Here is a 6,492-nt window from a genome sequence, read left to right as displayed (position 1 = left end):
TTTTGAAATAGGTAAAATTTTTACAAGTTGAGTGCAGGACTGGTGACTAGGCAGTCCATTTGATGACTCAACAAGTTGACTGGATAAGCTAACTATACCTCAGGCTAATGGCAAGCTGCTAGGTGGCCTCATTTGATTGGTTCAATTTGGAAAGTTTTGATTGGTTATGGTGGATTTTTGTGGCCCAATCACGTGCTACCACGTGGCACCCTAGGTTGCGCAAAATTTGGTTAAGGGCCAAATCCACATGATTCAAACAAGTGACCTCATGCACACAAGTCAAGTGCCTTACCAATAGTCCATTGGGTGATTCTTAACATACATAACAACGACATGGTATTTGAAGTTTCAGGGAAATCATGTCTTGGGAAGGGGTCGGGGCTAATCCCCTAGCCCCTGGTTACTACAGAATGCATGATAGCATGATCAGAGTGACCAAGGGCTTAGGGCTCAGCCCCAACTCATGGTCTAAACATATACCATATAATCAGAGGTAAGGCAAAGCTTGGCGACAGGAGCAAGGAGGGGTCCAGCCCCAGGGTCATATGCTGACCACATTACCATAGCGGTAAGGTTTAAATTCTTAGAAGGAAGGGCTAGGGATAGGACCTAAGCCTTGGTTCCATGCGTGCCCATAGGACCACAACTCTAGGTCCAAAGTGTTAGGTAGGAGGTGCTCCAGCAAGGGGGACATCCTTAGGGTCACATGCCACCGTATATGACCTTGTGCCAAAGTTAATGGGGTTAAGCCCAACCCTTGGATTCGTAGCACCCACGTGACCATGACCTCATGTTTAGGGGCTTAACCATCAGGGGTGGGCATTAAGGCCCAACCCTCGACCCTATGTGGCCCATATGGCCATGATTTTTAGAGTTAAGGGGTTAGAGGGAATTTAAAATGTTTCAAAAATTATAGCTGAAACAACGAAAATCAGTGACACTAGGTGAAAATGCCACTTACCAGTTCTCGGAAAGGTGCAGTTCATAGAACATTTAGCAGGAAAGTGAAGTTTGTAGAGTAGTTAGCAGGAAGACTTCTTAAAGCATAAATTCTTCTATTTTTGGCCAAATTGAGCCCAATTCACTATGCTGGAGCCATTCAAGACATTACTTTTACATTCTGAGCATTGTAAATCCATGTAAACATAAATTTGAAGCACCTAATGAAAGAGGCCCAACATTGGAAGTTGGACCAAGAGATCTAGCCTAGGGGAGGGGTGAACTCCTTTATCATTTTGTTGTCTTGTGCTTTTTTTATATGGTATATTTTCCTCTATTTTTATGTTGTTAGCTGAGTTTTAAAACCATTATTTTATGTTATTTTTCAAAGTGATCCATTGCCTAAAAGACATAAAATTTTACTTGCAAATTTGCCCATCACCTTCAAGTTTCCATTTTAGATCATTTACACTAGTACTTGAATATCCTCTTAGGCGAGGTCTTAAAAGACAAACATGAAGAAATATATGATATCTTTGATGCATCGAATGATAAATAAGAATTACTATCTTATCAAAAACAAGTAGAGGGAAAAATACTTAATATCAGTGATCACATAATCGCATAAATGAGGCACCCCCCTTAACTAATCAAAAAGGACCAACTGGCTTACAACTTTCATGTAGTGTTTGACAATTTGTTCAAGGGAACCCCTAATGGCATGGTGAAGAAATAATCGATTGGTTCCTTTTGTGATTGGTTACTTGTGTGGTGGGTAGGATTCAAGAAAGATCCAACAATAAATAAAATTATGATGGGAACAACGCACTAGTGAGCGAGTAATCGGTTGTTGAACAATCAACAACTATTTAGTGTAGGAGTCACTATAAATAGTAACTATGTAGGAAAACCAGTAACTATATTGGTGAGTTTTGATAAATATATTTATAATCAAGTTTACTGTGGTAAAAATCTATAAAACATAGGCATTTTGTCATTATCTAATTCAATATATAACTTATTCTGTTAAAAAAAATTATTATAAAAATTAGATATTTTTTTACAAACTATTTTATCACCTAAATTTATTACATAAATATATTTTGGATGAGATAATCACTTCAGAGTTGATATTGTTTAATTTCATATAGTAATGATTAATTTTAAAATATCAGTAACATAATCTTAGTAATTTTGAATTAGATAAAAATTATACTTGGAGGATAGAAAGGTTAATATTAATAACCTATCAACATGTTGTATATAATACAACATGTAGTTTATGTAGTCTTATGTAATGGTGTATTATTTTCAAGAATATTTGAATTTCTACAAATTCATTATGGAGTATATCAAGGTCAACACTACAAGCACTTTTTACGGAAATAAAATCAATGTTTATTATTCTCAAGAACATTGGAAAGTGTGCAAACTGAATATGGGAGATGGAAAGGTCAACACTGCCAATCAAACATGTTTTCAAGTTATTGTCAAGAAAATTGGAATGTGTGCAATTGAATATGGAGGCTTGGAATGTGTGCAACTTAATATGAAGGCTAGCAAGTTCAGCACCACCAAGAAACTACAATTTTGAGTAATGAAATCGACGTGCATTATTATCAAGAAAATTGGATTGGGCACAAACTCAAAATGAAGGATGACAAATCAACATCACCAAGCAAACATCTTTTTCGACAATGAAATAGACCTATGTAATTTTCAAGAACACTAGAATATGTGCAACCTAAATATGGAGAATATTAAGGTCAACACATTTGTTGACAATGAAAAGGACCTACATTACTCTCAAGAACATTGGAATAATTTCAAACTCAATATGGATGATTTCTCAATCAACACCACCAAGCAAACAACTTTTCTAGTAACGAAATTCCCACAAGTAAGAAAGGCATGCATGACAAAATCTCAATAACTTTGGAATTGGTTTTAACTCAATATGGAAGATAGCAATGTCAACACTACCAAGCAAGTACCTTTTTTAATCATTGAAATCAACATGAACAGGCAACACATACATGTCACCATTTCAATAACTTTGGAATGGGTGAAACTCAATTTGGAGGATAGCAAGGTCAACATCAGTAAGAAAAAATTCTAAGAAACTTATGCCAACACAATGTCAACAACTTTACAATGGTACAAACTCAATATGGAGGTTAGAAAAGTCAACAACATTAAGCAAGAACCTTTCACAACAATGAAATAGATATAAGGAAGCAAAACATGCATGAAACAATATCAACATCTTTGAAATGGGTGCAAACTTAATATGGAGGATACCAAGGTTAACACTACCAAGAAAATCATTTTTCTAAGAGGTGCATGGCATGACCTCAACAAATTTGGAATGAGTACAAACTCAATAGAGAGGATAACAAGGTTAGCTTCTAAAAATTCTAGCAATATGAATAACAAAACTATTAAGAAAATAACTATCTCAATGATTAAGATCAATAATAAAAAATAGACATTTTTTCAAGCTCATAAAAGATATCTATATAAAATAAGGTCAACATCAACAGGGCATAGATTTTTCCATTACGAAAATTTTCTCTAGAACTAAATACAATATTGATTATGTGATTTTATCAAGTTATAATCTAATATGTAGATTTTGCACTCATCTATAAATTTATGTTATTAATGAGGAAAGTCTTAGAAATTTTGTGTATCACTTTAATAAAATGAGTCCTTCAATTAATTATTTGTTGCATAATTTAGATATTGTAATTTTGAGACATGTTTTATCTGGATAAGTTAATTATATTTAGATTTTTATTTTTCTCAATTTTATTTTATAGTAAAACTAATGTTGACAATTATTTAAAATCAACATTTAATAAATTTAACATAAAATTTTTAATAATAAATTAACAGTGAGGAGAAATTAATCGTGTGTGTGTGTGTGTGAAGATTATATAATGATTCCATCATAATCCAAATTTAATCTAATGTAAAGGACAAGCTTAATGAATTTTTCCAAAACTTAAAGGAAATTTGAGAATAGGAAGATTAAAAAATCATTAAATTGATTTATCCAGTACAGAAATACAAAAATATGTTTTAAATTTTAAATTTTATAAAAATATTGTAACAGAGTAGCCTAACTAATAGAAAAAAAAAAAAAAAATTCTTAGACTCTAAGATTCTAATTTGTTGTTGCTTAAAATGTACTTTTGAATGTATATGTGGATTCAATACCCTAAAAGTCCCCTAATAGACTAGAAGTTTACATATTAAACAACTTAATACATATGATTATTAAAAAAATCTAGCGGATATTGCACTATTCATATTAATGCAATTTCAATGACCAATCATAATATTTCCACTTCAAACTAAATGGCAACTCATGTTTGCACTACGTCAACTGAAATCCACTGCCTAGGTAATCCACTGTACAGGTGACGGCTGGAACAAATAGGCTATCACATTATCTTTAGTCATACCACTCACAAAAATCCGATCATGCCATGCTGCAACACAAACAATAGATTTTAAAGCTTCCAGAATAGAAGCTACAAATGTCGAAACATTTTTCTCGGCATCATACTTCTTCAGGTGTTTATGTTTTTTAATGATCACGTACAAATTTCCACATGTAAAAACAACATCACAATCCTTAAGAGACCTCCATGCAATACACATTTTTTCTAGCGTGTGCCAAGTGCCCATCTCCTCATTAAAAAACTCTCGCGCTTCCTAAACCCATAAGTATGAAATCGCTATTGTGTCCACTTATTACCATGAATTTCCCCTCCAGGTAAACACCTATAGAACTATGGGGGCTTTGTGTCATAGGAGCAAGATTTCCCACCTGTCAATATTTTCAATTCGGCAATTAATATAGGCTTCTTATAAGTTATTCATCTTCAACCCTTTATATATCTCAAATACCAGAAATCTTTCTAATCGCTCAAATTTTATTAGAAGGGTGACTTTGTTCTTTATGTTAATTTTTTTCGTAATATAAATGAAAATTTCATATCAACTAATAGAAATGATACATTCATGTGACCATTGGTACACATGTCACTATAGAAACCACACATATAGCACCATAGAAACTTTTTGACCATATTATTATACTAATATTATAACATAATAATATTTTGACACTATATCAAGAGTTACTAAATAGTTTATGTCTATAGCTAGATTGAGAAATAGATTTACTTTTTATGTGCGACTAAGATCTTTTACACAGAGATACAAGGAATGAAGTTAGCAGAAAACTATGTGAGTTAAGCACTGTAGAAATGGTGAGTTGGGAGGGTTTGAGAGTTGTATGAAGTTAGTGGAAAACCCTGTGAGTTAAGTATTGTAGCAATGGTGGGGTTGAAGGGTTTGAGAGTTTTTGAGAAGTATAGTATTCAATTTGAGTAGCGTAGATGTACTATGGAAAAGAATTGCGTCCACGTCACTCAAGCCAAGGTTACCACGATGGTCGTCCACAATGAAGGTGCCATAGAAATGTATAGCGTTCATATCTCAATCAGATCCATCTCTTGGCATTTGATGCTTTTTTGGGTGAGATCTAGGGATCTAGTGAAAGACTTCAAACTATTGTTGGAATGGCAAACATGGATACCCTCTGGATTACAATGGCCTCTTTTCGAAGGTAAGAAAATGAATATCTCTCTCCTCTATTTGTTTATAATATATGTAGGGACGTTACAATTTTATTAGCACTTCGAATGCCAGGGGGAGCTTTGGGAAAGTATTCCTCTTCCCAAACCTTCTCTTACAAAGATGCAGTCCGAAACTAGGTTCCCCAAAGTGCAATGTTGCCCTAGGAACATGTCTTGCCCTCAAGCAAGTCACCTCATGCCCAAGTTTCTCCAAATTCTTTTATAGTGGAAAAAGTTGAGGATGTCCCTTTAGTCGAACTCACTCATCCAAATATGGAGGAATTTTACAAGTTCTTGGAAACAAATGGCCTCACTTGTTGTCTCAATAGGCTATGGCCACAAACAATAAACCTTTACCAATGGATCCATTCAACTTGGACCGAGGACTGTAGGGTCCTCTTCTATTCCAAGGGTTTCTTCATCATCATTTTTGTCAATGGTGCAGATTATCAAAATGTAATTCCCAAGGGCCACTGATTCTGGGGAAATGTTGGATTCTTCTTAACCCCTTAGTTCCCATATTTTGACCCCTCCATAGCTATGATCACAAAGCTACCCATTTGGGTCCAGTTCTCGAATTTTTCGGCCCGTCTATAAAAAATTTCAGTACTTAAGGGTATTGGAAACACCTTGGTTCATTTTTTTTCCACAGATCCCTCACGAGGCTAGTGTGGAGTCTACACTTATGGATGGATTTATGTAGAACTTAACATCAACAAAGGATTTCTTGACAAAATTAATTTAAAAGTAGGTGATTTTCACTGGACCCAATAGCTGGACTATGAGAATAGTGCTTTTCAGTGTATACTATGCCATCAAAGAGACCATCGTCAGAACCCTTGTTCTCAAAAACCAGTCAAATAGAAACATAGACCTAAAGCATGGATGCCATGCAGCCCAC

The sequence above is a fragment of the Pinus tabuliformis genome, chromosome 3_1, assembly GCF_031772625.1.
Source record: "Pinus tabuliformis cultivar Carrire ecotype Pingquan chromosome 3_1, CPIR1, whole genome shotgun sequence".
In the NCBI taxonomy this organism is placed as follows: Eukaryota; Viridiplantae; Streptophyta; class Pinopsida; order Pinales; family Pinaceae; genus Pinus; species Pinus tabuliformis.
Note: the sequence above shows the minus strand (reverse complement) of the source record.